General features: G+C 44.2%; 1 protein-coding gene across 3 annotated transcripts in view; it reads right to left on the reverse strand.

Annotated features, from left to right (window-relative positions):
- ADD3 (adducin 3) overlaps nucleotides 1-16538 on the reverse strand; it is a 112787-nt gene extending 96249 nt beyond the window's left edge. The window contains exon 1 of one of the 3 annotated variants that reach the window (XM_038758328.1): nucleotides 16287-16538. The gene's annotated coding sequence lies outside the window, so the exon portion shown is untranslated. Of the gene's footprint in view, nucleotides 1-11818; nucleotides 11912-16286 lie in introns of those variants that run through there. The other 2 variants (XM_038758329.1, XM_038758327.1) reach the window with 2 other exon arrangements.
- Between the last annotated feature and the right edge of the window lie 311 nt (nucleotides 16539-16849).

Raw genomic sequence — 16849 nt, forward strand, 5'->3', positions numbered from 1 at the left:
ATGCTTATAAACTGGCTCCAAATTCAAACGAAAAAAATGGACCACTTCTATTGAAACTTTTTTTGATCTACTTAATGAAGACTTGCTAGTCTTAATCAGATCATTATTTTTGAAAATCTCTTGGTCCTCCGGTTCTACCAAGATGAAAATATTATACTCAAGAGTTGACAACTTCCTGAAGGAATGAGGCCTTCTGTCCAATTTCCTCATGCAGAGAAGGACCATAATTATCTTACTTTAATACATTCATCACTCTACAGTTTGTTTTTATTGGACAGTATGGAAGTCTTTCAGTTTTGAGACATTACAAGGAAGTGCAATATAATTTTCTATAAAGTATTCTTGTTGGGACAGTACTATTCCACATGCCAAATGGCACTGAATAATAAATAAAAAGATAATACATAATATTAGACACAATAGTTGTCTAAGATTTACCTTAACCAGAAACATCCAGAAGTCATAATACTGATGTCCCAAACCCAGATTAGAGCACATTTGTTTCTTTTGATAAGGAAAAAACCACAGAATGTTGTATGTGGATTTGCATCCTTTATTCACCCCACAGCACTTACGTATATATATATCCGTAATTTAGTAATATTAAAGTCTGACTCCCCCCTCTAGATTGTAGGGGAAAGGAACATATCTCCCATCTCCATTATACTAAATTCTCCCAAGAATGCAGCAAACACTCAATACGATTAAATGATTGAGAAAGGAATGATGCAGATTGCTAACATACAGATACATTTGCTACTACAGAGAAATAGGTCTGGGAATTGGAAGAACTAAATTCTAGGTGGAGACTGACCTGCTAGGTAATCTCAGACAAGTCATTTAACCTTTCTGTTTCTTCATTTATACAGAACATCACAGGGACATTCTGAGGACCACAAACTGAGATAGCACAAAAGTGCACTGGAGAAATAAAGTAGTCTTGCAAATTGAAGGAATAATAGTGAATTACATGTAATTATACTAAAGATTTCCTATAATTGCTCCAGGCCACCCATGAGGATCTGAAATCCCTTCTCCTATTCCATAGATTTTCTCCAAATGCTTCTGATGCCCAGCCTCCTTTCAAAACCAAGTTACAAATGGTATGCTGCGATCATAGGGAACATAATGCACACTCAACTCCCTTGCCCAGCCCAGATAAAGAAGGGTGAGTAACTGTTCCTGCAATATTTTATCTGTTCGGTACGCCATTAGTCAGAAAAGTCAATCAATCAATGGTACTGAGCGCTTACCATGCGCAGAGCACGGAATTAAGCATCTGGGAGAGTACAATACAATGGAGTTGGTAGACAGTGTTCCCTGCCCACAGAGACCTTACAGTACAATATTACTAAATTATGATACTACAATATGGACGCAAGTGCTGAGGGGTTGAGGATGGGGTGACTATCATGTGCTTAGAGGGTACAAGTCTGAGTAGGAGGGTCATGCAGAAGGAAGAGGGAGTGGGGGAAATGAGGGCTTAGTCAGGGAAGGCCTCTTGAAGGAACTTTGATTTAAATAAGATTTGACAGTGGGGAGAATGGTGGTCTGTCATATATGAAGGGGAGTGAGTTTCAGGCCAAAGGGAAGACATGGGGAAGTGGCTGAGGTACAGTGAGTAGCTTGAAGTTAGGAGTGGGCTGGATTGTACTAGGAAATCAGTAAGGTAAGACAGGAGGGGGAAAGCTGTTTGAGTGCCTTAAAGTTAATAAGGAGTTTCTTTTTGACATACTGTACTCTCCCGAGCACTTACTACAGTGCTCTGCACACAGTAAAGGCTCAATAAATCTTACTGATTGATTGCTGTGGAGGTGGATGGACACCCACTGGAGGTTTTTGAGGAGTGGGGAAAACATGGATGGAGTTTTTCTGTTATTTTTTTTTAATGATCTGGGCAGTACTGGACTGGAGTGGGGAGACACTGGAGGCAGGGAAGTCAGCAAGCAAAGTGATGCAGTAATCACAGCGGGATATCAGTGCTTAGATCATCATAGTAGCAGTTTGGATGGAAAGGAAAGGGTGAATTTTAGAGATGCTGTAAAAGTAGAACTGACAGGATTTGGTGACTGATAGACTATGTAGGCTGAATAAGAGATTGCTTGGGAAGACCCAAAGGCTACCACAAACCCAGCAGAAGCAGCATAGCCTTGTGTAAAGAGCACAGGCCTGGGAGTTGGAGGATCTGGGGTCTAACCTTGGTTAAGTCACCTAACTTCTCTGTGCCCCAGTTCTCCTGTTCTTCCCTCTACTTAGAATGTGAGCCCCATGTGGGACAAGGACCGTATCCAACTTAAATTAACTTGTATCCCTTAAAACATATTGTACATGCTTTGCAAACACAATTTTTTAAAAAAGGCAGAAATTCTCAGGGAGAGGAGCTTGAGGAAGGTGAAAGTCGTAGGGAAGGCATCTCAGTCAATCAATCAATTGTATTTATTGAATGCTTATTGTGTGCAGAGCATGGATAGCACTTGGGCGAGTACAATATAACTGAGTTGGTAGACCATGTTCCCTTCCCACAGGGACCTTAGAATCTAGACCTTCACTGTTCCTTTTACTCCTCTCAAAAGCTCACCTCGAAGTGTTCCTCACCCCACAATCCACAAAACCATAACAAGATAAACCATCCTATCCTACCATTAGGCAATTGGATTATTACAAAAAAAAAAAAAAGAAAAACTGGAAAGTTTACCCTTGAGTTACAGTCCTCCAGTATAATGTTTACAGACATGGGTAAGCAGACTGGCAAAGTATGTCCAAAAGAAAATCTTGGCAAAAAAAATGAAATCAAGATATTCAGTACTTTTAACCAATCTATTATGCTTTTAGGTTGACCACATTATGGTGATGTCTTAGGTGAACTTTGGTGTCCAATTCTACAAATTTATAGATTTAATAAGGTTAACAGCATTATGGGGCATGACCATCATTCAGTGAGGTTCACTTTATCTCATGTGGAGAAGAAATATTTTCGCAGAGCAATGGAGTCGCACAGCAATAAATGGAATTGCTGGGAATGATGAAATTACCGTCCATAGATCAGTCTAGTAATTATCAACCCTCTTTAACATGATGCTACACTCTAGCTAGTGCTCTTAATTAGTTCCATGAAAATATAGCATTAAACCAAAAAGTACTAATGTAGAGTTCCCCACAGGAAATAATTACTGTGAATCAAAGACCAATCCCCAAAAAGAAAAACACTGATGAGAAATACCTTCAGAGTGTGAATTTCTGCCTCTCGTTGGTTATCTTAAATTTGTACTGAATACCAGTTGATGTTGTTGCTGAGAAAAATCCAGGTTTCTCCTTCAGTGGTGAGAAGGATTCAAGGAGCCAAATTATGAATCAATGACACAAACTGGTTTAACAGACACTAAGCCATTGGGCATGCCATATGCCTGACATGATACTAAGATAGAAGTCCTTAATACCTGAGGTTCTGACTACGGCTTTGCACTATGAATGCACTCTGACAAATTTCTGTCACACTTACACAGTGACCACTTAAATTAAATGAACATATGCATAATCCATACTGTCCTTCACAATCTCAGATACTGTCCTTGCATCACTGGGAACACATAGAACCTGAAAGATATACATTGATTGACTAATATGCCAATAAGGCTTTAAAAATTTTAAGAAGAGGATGAGAGAACTACTTGGGTAAACTAGTTGAGGATCTTACTGCTCTCCATTGCTGACATGATGCTCACCACCCACTACGGTTTCTCCAGACAGTTTTCCAAGGATCATTAGTAATCACTGCACTCCTTGAACAGCAATGTGGCTTCAGACCAAGTGACAGGATAGACATGATCTTTGAAGTACCAAGAGCTCTAGGAAACGTATAGAAAGCAGTATCAAGACTGCTACAGTATTTGTGGATATTACATAGTGTTTGCTACCATAAACAGACTTGGCTTTGGCAAATACTGAGCAGATTTGGTTGCTAAGATGTCCATTAAGAAGGTAAAACCCAATCTACATGACGGTGTTTGCGAGAAGGTTGAAGGTGCTTTTCATGATCCTTTGCACAACACTACCAGAATATATGGTAGGGTTCAGTGGTTCTATCAAACTAATTTTTGCTACCACCATTAGTAGGGCACTGTCGACATCATTTTGATAATTAAGCAAATGGATATATACGTGAAGCACTTAGTACATTGCTCTGCACACAGTAAGCGCTCAATAAATAGGATTGAATGAATGAATGAATAAGTTACTATAAAAACAACTCAACAGGCTACAAGCACCAAAGCCCTAAAGATAAGCACCCAGGAGTTACTGATGACTTTTTTTAAATGGCATTTGTTAAGTGCTTATTAATTGCTAGGCACCCTACTAAGCACTGGAGTGATTGACTCCACGACTGTCAATCACTTTCCATAGTCAACAATGGTTTGACAAAAATTTCAAAGAAAACTGCATGAAACAGGCTAGACCACAGAAATCCTACACAAAACCAAAGATCTTCATTGGATCTATGGACCTGAATGTCATCCAAGAATTCTCTTTCATGTGAAGCACAAGACAACTTTTGACAAAAACGAAGAAATATCTAGTCAACAAGACCAGTATATTCTTCTGAAAGCCTTCAAGAGAGGACATAGAAGAAATATGGCATCAAGAGTTTGGGAGTCAGAAGGAACCAGAGTCTACTCCCCATTCTGCGGCTTGTCTGCTGTGTGACTTTGGACAAGTCACTTAACTTCTCTGAAACTCAGTTACCTCATCTGTAAAATAGGGATTAAGTCTGTGAGCCCTATGTGGGACACAGACTATGCCAAATCTGATTAGTTTGTATCTACCCCGGCACTTAGTATAGTGCTTGGTACATAGTAAGCACTTAAGACATAGCATTAAAAAAGGATTTCAGATCAAACTGAAGGTCTAAGAGTTGTAGTACCATCGAATCTTCTATACCTTTGAGTGGTCTGGATCCATCACAAACACCAGACAACTCAGCTCATTGTGGGCAGGAACTGTCACCCTTTATTGTTGTACCATACTTTCCCAAGCAGTTAGTACAGTGCTCTGCACCCAATAAGCGCTTAATAAATACAACTGAATGAATGAAGGAACTCTTCAGCAGTTCCATCAGGGTCACTAATGGGCCACACTCCCCATCAAGTAACAAGACAATCACAAACAGCAAAGCCAGTCTGCTGGCAATGAAGCTACACTCTCCCAACACAACTTCACTGGGTGTGACATGTAGGGAGAATGGTTGATTCCTAAACAGCAGCTGTTAGGGTGAACTGAAATGGGGCAACTGAAAGCAAAGGCCATGGGAAAATATTTTAAGGAAACAAAGTGCAGCCTCAGTCAAAGAAACGACAGAGCTGGGAAACAATCGCAGCAGGCAGATCTGTTTGGTGCCCTGCAGTCAAGAAACGAATGGCTCATTTCAAGTGACAGCTTTTAGAAGACTGTGAAGCAAAGGAGCAAAACTGAAAAGGGTCAGGTGCTATAAAAAGCAAACTCAGCAGTAATCTTTGGGTGCACGTGGTGTGGTCAGAGCATTCCCACCTTTTCAGACACACTCACTGGTAAATTCCATCAATGGTTTCTTCTTCAAATACAGCCATATACATATGTGTATATAAGATAAGATAGATATGAGATATATTTATATATTTAAGATATTATAGATATGATGCATATTTATCAATTATATATGGACTGTGTTCATACAGTATGTTAACTCTATTACATAGAGAAGCAGCATGGCTTAGTGGCAAGAGCACTGGTTTGGGAGTCAGAGGTCGTGGACTCTAATCCTGGCTCTGCCACTTGTCAGCTGTGTGACTTTGGGCAAATCACTTAACTTCTCTGTACCTCAGTTACCTCATCTGTAAAATGGGGATTAAGACTGTGTGTCCCCTGTGGGACAACCTGATTACCATGCATCTACCATAGCGCTTAGTACAGTGCCTGCGACATGTAAGCGCTTTACAAATACCATCATTATTATTATTAACTCTCCCAAGTGCTTAGTACAGTGCACTGCACACACAAAGTGCTCAATAAATATGATTGATTGATCACAGAAGTATAGATAGATATATATACACACATATATGTATTTATATAGGCACCTATAAATGTGTGTGTGTGTGTGTGTGTGTGTGTGTGTGTGTGTGTGTGTATAAATGTTTAGAGACACAAGGGACCTGGAAGCAAGTACAGAATATATTTAAACATTTCCAATTTGTCAGGAAACTTCTGCAACTCAATGGGTTTGGAGAATCAATTGGAAGTCTTTGAGACAGCCATGGAGGAACTGTTATACACAAGAAGACACTCGGGTGTCTTTTCTGAAGTTTTCCAAAAATCACTACTGTTCTACAGAAGAGCAGTAAGCCTGAAGAAAACACAAAGACACAGGAAAACTCATTACAAGGTCATACTAAGTCAGGTTTATCCAAGCTCAATATTCTACTTTCATATATTCATGCTGCTTGAGGAATCTTGTGATGGCTGCACTTTTAGATATCCAATCTAATGTTTAAGGGCTTCCCTTGACACAGTCCCAATTTTTCCCCTCCATTTCAGGAACTACCCCTCTAATTATCAATTTTGGATCCTCATTCATGAGTTTATCCAAACCCCAATTACACCTCCTGATATTTCTGCTGCATAATTTACCGAATAAATTCCATATACTGCGGGGATAAAGTATTTCCATTTGGACCTATCACCCGGAAGCTTCAGTAGGTGTCCCCTAGTTCTGGTATTGTCGAATTTAATTAAGACTTTTGTATGTGCCCCATCACACCCTTCTGGATTCTACATCATGTCCCCGCTAAGCCTTTATCTTTCCAGATGGAAGGGGCTTAACTCAATCAAGCTCTCCTCATAAGGAAGGTTCTCCATTCTCCCGATCACCTTGACTGCCCTTCTCTGATACTTCTCCAGCACTCTGGTATTCTTCCTACAATGCAGGGACTGCACACACCATTCTGGGTGGTTTTAGGGAGCAGCAGGACTTTTGTCTTTTGTTTTCTATTCCATTCATACTAATGCCTAGCATTTCAACTGGCCTACTCTGCTAGTGCTGCACATTTGGATCAATGATGTGAAATCAACATTACTCTGAAGCCTTTTTCCTGAGTCAGTCAGTCAGTCGCCTTGCAGTCAGTTGTCCCATAATGGTCCTTTTGCCCTTTCATTTTGGACAAATGCTGCCAGGAAAGTAAGGAACATTCTTCCAACGAGGCACACCTAGCTGGATAAAATGCAATGTGAAATCGGAAGAAAATGATTTATGTATGCGTGTGGGGTTGGCCACGGTGTGCAGGCTACAACTTGAAAACAACCCCATCATTATGGGAGAGGAAGTTGTCATTTGGATTGTTTTTCCTAAGTGCAGGATCATGCCCTTGCTCTTAAGGCAATTTTGGCACCCTGATTGGGGTCTTTCTGCTGCTGATCCTCATCGTCTCAGAATTTCACCACGCAAAAGAGCTTAGGATCATCTGGAACTTGGAGATTTCCTTATTCAGTCCCTCTTCTAGATCACTTATGAAGATATTAGACAAAACCAGTCAGAGAACAAATTCTTGGGGGCTTCTCTATTTTATCTTTCTATCATTCTCTGCAAAACTATACTGTCACAAAGACTAGTTCTATGCTCATAAATTGGCTATACTTTAAGACTTATTTGTTGATTATGGGTCTTGCCTCAAACTAAATTATGGGTTATGGGTGATGCTGATTTAACATTTCACAAATCTGGATGAGCCATGTGGTAGGTTTCGGTCCCACAGTCATAAAGACGGTTTGACACTACCACAACTCTGGAAAATATTAATATACTCTGAAGTTTGATGTCACATTGATGCCATACTTTTTATGTCGGTATCACGAAAGATGCTGACTTAAAAACACAATTTCATCAACACTGAGAATCCATACTGACACTGATTTGGTGTGGAATCCAAATCAAATAAATAAAGGATTAAAATCTACAGGTCAAGCTATACTTTTCTTTGGACCAAGATCAGTCAGAAATGGATAAAACAGACACTCAAATTTAAAAAAAAGCTCTGAAAATAAAAATAGTCTCCCAGATCAAGAGAAGCAATGTTATCATTTTCCAGGGACCCAGACATGCAGTGACACAGATGGTACATTTCAGAGGAAGGCTCAAAAGTCAAATATCTTTCAAACCAAACTAACCTCTCTCTCACACCTAATTACACTAATTCAGTTACTTTAAACAGAGGAAACTAAATTGTACATCAATCCGTGTCCTGGTTGTAAAACCAGTTGAGTGCTCCCAAACTCAAGTAACTGGCAGCTACAAAGTGATAATGGTTCACATTATTCTTTTAACATCAACATTTTGTTGTCACTGATTTCAAAACTACTTAAGTGTAACTCAGAGTATCCCATTCAAAACTCCACTGCAGGGGTTTGAGGAGAAACCCAACAGCTTAGGTCTTGACTGCATGATTTAGGATTGATGGTGGACCTTAGCTTAACTGAATGCATGGCAACACATCTCTGTGTTTTACTGTGTTAACTAAAGGATTGATTGCAACATAGTTTAATGCAACTTTGCATATAGAAGAGATGGCCCCAAGCCAACTGGTGCTTTGTCCTTTTCCATTTTTAAAGTCGCATATATGGGAATCGATCACTTTCGATCTTTCCCTAAATCCCTATTAATTTCAGCTTCTCCCCAACAAGACGCTTTCTCGAGTCAATGTCAACTCTCCTGACTCAAGGTAAATGAATGTTTTATTTTGGATTTAAGCCTGTTAATGTCACACACTTGCAATTCCTCTCCGCAGACAAACATATCCCACCTAAGGTCACCTTTGGCATTTTAATTAGAAAACTCCAATTCATTTCCTCGGATACGGTTTTGCCCTGGATTACAATCACGTATACTCTTAGAGAAGTTGTGCCCCAAACACACACAAATCAGAACCGCTGCCAAATCTTTCCAGTCACCCTGGTTAGGAAACATTGTGATGTGGAGGTTTGCTTTTAACAGAGCTTTTTAAAATGAAAAATGCCCTTTTCCCTGGGGTCCTCAAGGACTTGGCCCAGTTTACTGTTTCTCCTCCCTTCAGATACACTTTTACCATATGTTTATGTCCTTCCATTAAGGGCATCTCTAAGACAGAGTGGAGGCCAGTACGCCTCTCACCCTTTCCTCCCGGGAAGGGAGATTGTCCCGACTGCTGGAGATTTCCCACCTCGAGGGAACTAGTGAATGTACACACACACACACACACACACACACACACACACACACACAAACACAAACACACGCATACCTCCATTCATAAAGTCACACATTCTCATTCGTAAGCGCTTAGTACACTGCTTTTCACACAGTAAGCGCTCAATAAGACTGAATGACCGTTCATAAAGTCACACGCGCTGCCCTCCCCTCAAACACATCCATTCATAAGCGCTTAGTACAGTGCTCCGCACACAGTAAGAGCTCAATAAATACGATTGAATGAACGTCCATAAAGTCGCAAACGCTGCCTTTCACCCCAAACACATCCATTCATAAGCGCTTAGTACAGGGCTCTGCACACAGTAAGTGCTCAATACGACTGAATGAACGTTCATAAAGTCACACATGCTGCCCTCCCCCAGACACTCCCATTCATAAGCGCTCAGTACAGTGCCTTGCACACAGTAAGCGCTCAATACGATTAAACGAACGTTCATAGTCATATACGCTGCCTTCCCCCCCACACCCATTCATAAGCGCTTAGTACAGTGCTTTGCCCCCAGTGAGTGCTCAATAAATACGACTGAATGAACATTTGTAAAGTCACACTATTCATTCGCATTTACTGGGCGCTTACTGCTGCCCATCCTCCCCACACCCATTCATAAGCGCTTAGTACAGTGCTTTGCACCTAGCGAGCGCTCAATAGGCCTGAATGCACATTTACAAAGTCACACCGTTCATGCATTCCTTCAATCGTATTTACTGAGCGTTTCCTGCTGCCCTTCCCCCCCACCCGTTCATAGGCGCTTACTACAGTGCTTTGCACCCAATAAACGCTCATTAAAAGGACTGAACGCACGTTTACAAAATCACACCGTTCATTTTTTTTTCCACCCAATCGTATTTCTTGAGCGCTTACTGTGTGCAGAGCACTGTACTGAGCGCTTGGGAAGTACAAGTTAGGAACACACAGAGACGGTCCCTACCCAACAGCGGGCTCACAGTCTAGAAGGGGGAGACAGACAACAAAACATATTAACAAAATAAATAGAATAAATATGTACAAGTAAAATAGAGTAATAAATACGTCCATGCATTCCTTCAATCGTATTTACTGGGCGCTTCCTGCTGCCCTTCCCCCTGACAGCCGTTCACAGGCGCTTAGTACAGTGCTTTGCACCCAGTGGGAGCTCAGTAAATGGGACTTTTAGACTGTGAGCCCACTGTTGGGTAGGGACTGTCTCTCTATGTTGCCAACTTGGACTTCCCAAGCGCTTAGTACAGTGCTCTGCACACAGTAAGCGCTCAATAAATACGATTGATGATGATGACTTATTTATTTTACTTGTACCTATCTATTCTATTTATTTTGTTAGTATGTTTGGTTTTGTTCTCCGTCTCCCCCTTTTAGACTGTGAGCCCACTGTTGGGTAGGGACTGTCTCTATATGCTGCCAACTTGTACTTCCCAAGCGCTTAGTCCAGTGCTCTGCACACAGTAAGCGCTCAATAAATACGCTTGATGATGATGATGACTTTTTATTTATTTTACTTGTACCTATCTATTCTATTTATTTTATTTTGTTAGTATGTTTGGTTTTGTTCTCCGACTCCCCCTTTTAGACTGTGAGCCCACTGTTGGGTAGGGGCTGTCTCTCTATGTTGCCAACTTGGACTTCCCAAGCGCTTAGTACAGTGCTCTGCACCCAGTAAGCGCTCAATAAATACGCTTGATGATGATGATGACTTTTTATTTATTTTACTTGTACCTATCTATTCTATTTATTTTATTTTGTTAGTATGTTTGGTTTTGTTCTCCGACTCCCCCTTTTAGACTGTGAGCCCACTGTTGGGTAGGGGCTGTCTCTCTATGTTGCCAACTTGGACTTCCCAAGCGCTTAGTCCAGTGCTCTGCACCCAGTAAGCGCTCAATAAATACGATTGATTATGATGATGACTTATTTATTTTACTTGTACCTACCTATTCTATTTATTTTATTTTGTTAGTATGTTTGGTTTTGTTCTCCGTCTCCCCCTTTTAGACTGTGAGCCCACTGTTGGGAGGGGGCCGTCTCTCTATGTTGCCAACTTGGACTTCCCAAGCGCTTAGCACAGTGCTCTGCACACAGTAAGCGCTCAATAAATACGATTGATTGATTGATTGATTGAACGTCCATAAAGGCCCACCTCCCCGTGGGCACACGTAGCGCCCCCTAGCGGCGAGCCCGGTCCCTCCTCCTGCCATCCCTCCAGCGCGCCCCCCCGCGGCCGGACGCAGAAGCGCTCCCCCCCCCCCCCCCCGCCGCCCGGGATTTTTACCTGCGGCCGCAAGGGCTCGACCAATCGGAAGCGAGCTCCAGCCCCCTCTCTCCCCCCCCCCCACCGCGCCGCTCTCCCGCCTCCTTTTCATTCATTCATTCACTCAATTCAGTCCATCGCATGGACTGAGCGCTCCCTGGGTGCCGAGCACTGTGCGAAGCGCTGGGGCGGTCCAAAGGTCCCTCCCCCTTGGAGCCCCGGCCGTCCGGCCGTCCGTCCGTCCGTCCGTCCGGCCCCGCCGCGTCCCCGGGGCAGCGGGCGAGGGCCGCCCAGCGGGCCGGGTTACCTCTCCGCCAGCAGCCGGCTTTGTGTTTCCCTCCTTCGGCGCGGGCTGGGGCGGCCGGGGGCCGCCGCCGGGGGCCGTTCCTCCTGCCGCCGCCGCCGCCGCCGCCGGTCCCGTGCGGGCGGAGGAGGCGGAGGAGGCGGAGGAGGAGGAGGTGGGTGTCGGTGCCCGGTGCCCGGGCCCGGCTCTAGCAGGAGGCGGAGACACCTGGGGCGGCCCGCGCTCCCTGCCCCGCTGTAGGCGGGTGGGCGGGCGGGCGGGAGGACTGTTTGGCCAGCCGGCCGACCGGCCGACCCGCCCCTCCCCGCCCCCTCCGCTCCCTCCCTCCGTCTCTGATCTCCGTTCCCCGCTCCTCCCCCTCCACCCCCTCCATCCCCCTCCTCCTCCCCCTCCACCCCCCTCCCCCTCCACCCCCCTCCTCCTCCATCCCCCTCCTCCTCCATCCCCCTCCTCTTTTCTCCTTCTCCTCCTCCTTTATTCTCCTCCTCCTCTTCTCCTCCTCCTCCTCTCTTTCTCCTCCTTTCACCATCTTTTCCTCCTCCGCCTTCTTCACCTTTTCCTCCTTTCCCCTCATCTTCCTCCTCCTCCTCCTTCTTCACCTTCTCCTCCTTTCTCCTCTTTTCTCCTCCTCCTCCTTCTCTTCTCCTCCTCCTCCTCTTCTCTTCCTCCTCCTCTCCTCCTCCTCCTTCACCTTCTCCTCCTTTCTCCTCCTCCTCCTTCTCCTCTTCCTCCTCCTCTTCCCCTCCTCCTCCTCTCTTTCTCCTCCTTTCCCCATCTTCCTCCTCCTCCTTCTTCACCTTCTCCTCCTTTCTGCTCCTCCTCCTCCCCTCCTCTTCCTCCTCCTCTTCTCCTCCTCCTCCTCTCTTTCTCCTCCTTTCCCCATCTTCCTCCTCCTCCTCCTTCACCTTCTCCTCCTTTCTCCTCCTCCTCCTTCTCCCCTCCTCTTCCTCCTCCTCTTCTCCTCCTCCTCCTCTCTTTCTCCTCCTCCTTCTTCACCTTCTCCTCCTTTCTCCTTTCTCCTCCTTCCCCTCATCTTCCTCCTCCTCCTCCTTCACCTCCTCTTCTCCTCCTCCTCCTCTCTTTCTCCTCCTCCTTCTTCACCTTCTCCTCCTTTCTCCTCCTTCCCCTCATCTTCCTCCTCCTCCTCCTTCACCTCCTCTTCTCCTCCTCCTCCTCTCTTTCTCCTCCTCCTTCTTCACCTTCTCCTCCTTTCTCCCTTCTCCTCCTTTCCCCTCATCTTCCTCCTCCTCCTTCACCTTCTCCTCCTTTCTCCTCCTCTTCTCCTCCTCCTCCTCCTCTTCTCCTCCTCCTCCTCTTTTCTCCTCCTCCTCCTCCTTTTTCCTCCTCCTTTGTCCTCCTCCTTTCTCCTGTCTCCTTTCTCCTCCTCCTCCTTTCTCCTCTTCTTTCCTCCTCCTTTCTCCTCCTCCTTCTCCTCTTTCTCCTCCTCCTCCTCGCCCAGGGGCCCCGGGTCCCAGCCGCATGAAGGCCGATCGGTGGGAGATAATAATAGTAATGATGATGTGAGCCTGTCGTTGGATAGAGACCGTCTCTGTATGTTGCCGACTTGTACTTCCCAAGCGCTTAGTACAGTGCTCTGCACACAGTAAGTGCTCAAGAAATACGAATGAATGAATGAATGGCATTTGTTAAGGGCTTACTAAGTGTAAAGCGCTGTTCTAAGCGCTGGGGGGGATACAAGGTGATCAGGTTGTACCACGTGGGGCTCACAGTCTGCATCCCCATTTTATGGATGAGGGAACTGAGGCTCAGAGAAGTAAAGTGACTTGCCCAAGGTCACACAGCAGACGTGGGGGAGCCAGGATTAGAACCCATGACCTCTGATTCCCAAGCCCGGGGTCTTTCCACTAAGCCACGCTGCTTCTCTTGTCCTCAGGCATCTGCTGCAGCCACATCTGTCAGTGACAACCATCTTAGTCCACACATGAGCAGCGTACTCCCTTTCCTCTTACCCTCCCCCCCAGCACTTGTGTATATGTATATATCTATAATTCTATTTATTTATATTACTGATGGGTATATATCTAAAATTCTATTTATATTGATGCTATTGATACCTGTTTACTTGTCTTGATGCCTGTCCACTCCCCTGCTTCTAGACTGTGGACCCGTTGTGGGCAGGGATTGCCTCTACTTGTTGCTGAATTGTACTTCCCAAACGCTTAGTGCAGTGCTCTGCACACAGTAAGCGTTCAATAAATATGATTGAATGAATGAATGAATGAATCCATGACATCCAGTGGCAGCAGCCTTAGCTGACCCAGGGGTTGGGACAACCATGAGAGAAATAGGGCTGGAGAGCCCCCTTTTCTGCAGAGGGGCAGCTGGACCCCCACAGCACCCCTTTTCCCCCTCTCCCTCAATCCAAATAGCCCCCTGCCTTGGGGGCTATCCTTTTCTCTTCATGTTATTATCATAATTATTATTATTATTAAATGCCATCGAGTCGTTTCCGATTCATTCAATCATATTTATTGAGCGCTTACTGTGTGCAGAGCACAGTACTAAGTGTTACTTTCTCCAGAACGTCCTGTCTTCTGCCGTAATCCGCAACCTTTCTAATGGTTCTTCCCTTATCGTTGTTATGGTCTCTATCCATCTAGCTGCCGGCCTGTCTCTTCCACGTTTTCCCTGAACTTTTCCTAGCATTAGTGTCTTCTCTAGAGAATTAGCCCTCCTGGTTATGTGTCCAAAATAAGCTTATCTAAGTCGAGTCATTTGGCCTTCCAAAGACCACTTTGGTTTAATTTGCTCTAAAATCCATTTGTTTGTCTTTCAGGCAGTCCATGGTATTCGCCAAAGCCTTCTCCAACACCACATTTCAAAAGAATCGTTGCTCTTTCTATCCTATTTTTTCACTATCCAGCTTTCAGATCCATACATCGTCACTGGAAACGCCATAGAGTTTTGCACATTACAATCTCTTCATGTTACAATCAGCTTAAGCTCCGCAGCTCCTAAACCACGCTCTGCTATCTATCAATCCATCGACAGCTTTCATTGAGCGCTTACCGTGCAGAGCACTGTACTAAGCGCTTGGAGTCATCGGACCCTGCCTATACTGAGCTTACATTCTTGAGGGGTAGACAGACATTCAGGCAAGGCAATCGACCGGTGTTTATTGAGCTCTCAAGCTCCATTTCACCATATAGAAATGTCCAGTGACCACCTTCGGGTCACAGGATTTAAAAGCCCACGGCACTCCGGCTTCAGGAAAAAAAAAAAGGGGGCCCTGCCCTTAAAAACTAAAGAACACAGAAAGCAAGTCCCAGAGGGCTGGAGCCAGCCTCCCTCTTCTCACGCCTACTCACTGGGAGGCGAGACATCAATCCTGACATTCTTATCACGGGGATGTCTCTCCACCAATGTTGTTCCAGGCAAACGTCCAAAGGAAAAAAGGTGGAGGCTGGAGCTTTCCAGTGACCACGGACAAGGCGAATGTGGCAGTGACACCACCCTTCGAACCACACACAGACCCTTAAAAACTTTAAAACAGCAGCACCCTGCACAAGATTTTCAGTAGTGATTTTAGCTGACCCTTTGTCACTTACCTCTTCGGTTCATATTTTCCCCTTAAATCCTATACCCCGATTAGCTCTCCCACATATGTCCACACCTTGTCTGCATTCATTCCCTCCCCATCTTCCCCCCACAGCAGTATCTCACATCCAGGGGAACAGTCTTCCCTTGCTCCATTCTTCTTATTCACCAGCTTTGGGTCATCTCCACGAAACATCTCCACAACACGAATAACTTGATCACCCCACCCATATTTCTCTTAGTTTCCATTCCCACACAGACAAGTCACTTCCTTTCCTCCACCTCGCACATTCTCCTCACTTCATTCCATCCCTTCCCATAACATACTCCTCCCACCACCTTATTCCCTTCTTCACAAAAATGTCCTAATTAAAATGTAGTCCTTCCCTCACTCCTCCCCTTTTTGAAGAAATGTTGAAAATGAAGTGTGTCTACGAATAGAGATTCATCTATCCTTTCTGCTTATTGTCTTTCCTCACTGGATTGTGATTATGGGAATTTAACTCTTTTCTGCTACCATCTCCTTCTGCTTCGGTGTTATATGTAAATGCACCTTAAAAAAACACCACTTCTTCTGGGTGCTTTAAAACAGAAAAAATTTGGCGCTGCTTATAATGTTTTATTTTTATGGTATATTGAAGGGAGAAACAATGGAAAGGAGCTGGATATTTTGAAGCCTAAAAAAACCATAATTTAAAATGTTTGCACTCATCTTCAGTTGTGATTAATAAAGTGCCCTAAGTACAAGAATAGCTTAATCTCCAGCATGCCGAGAGCAGTACCAGCTAAATCTAAAATCCCCAGAAGGAAGAGCAAATTAACGATCCATTTTAAACATGTCTGCTATCACACTCTTTTTCATTATCATCCCCTTCACACAATTATTAACAAAATGGATAAAAAATTTGCTTACCAAGTGACGGTCCAAGGCTTCCTATATGTCCAAATGAGTGTATGTGTCTTTCCTTCTTTAGGTGTGGATTCTGCAGTGCTGCACAGACACACACTGCAGCTCCAGCCCTAGTTACAGCAGCAACAGCAGCAGCAGCAGCAGCCCTTCCAATGCTGAATACGAAAGTATGTTCCTTCTTCCAGGCTGTACAATTACCATCAGGCACTTACAGGAAAAAAAGAAAATTCTGTCCTTAAGCTATAATCTTTTTTCTCCCATGTTACTTCAAAATAATCACGGAGGGTGGGAAGGGGTGGGGGGGAGGCTTTCGACTGAGGAAAATCTGCACAGCTGCTAGAGGTCAAGTTGAAAATTAAAAGGGTGTTTGAAGAAAACGATGTAGTATGACTCAACTGAAATCCTGGAAGAACTAGTTTTAAAGAGCCCCTGCTAGATTCAAATTTTGAGGGGAAAAAAACCCAGTAAAGACCCAGGCCATAAAACAACCGTGTAGTTTTGTGTTTAGCACTGTGTTTCTTCTCATTACTGTGTAACTATATAAAAAGGAGCTATTGTAGACTAAA

The sequence above is a fragment of the Tachyglossus aculeatus genome, chromosome 16, assembly GCF_015852505.1.
Source record: "Tachyglossus aculeatus isolate mTacAcu1 chromosome 16, mTacAcu1.pri, whole genome shotgun sequence".
In the NCBI taxonomy this organism is placed as follows: Eukaryota; Metazoa; Chordata; class Mammalia; order Monotremata; family Tachyglossidae; genus Tachyglossus; species Tachyglossus aculeatus.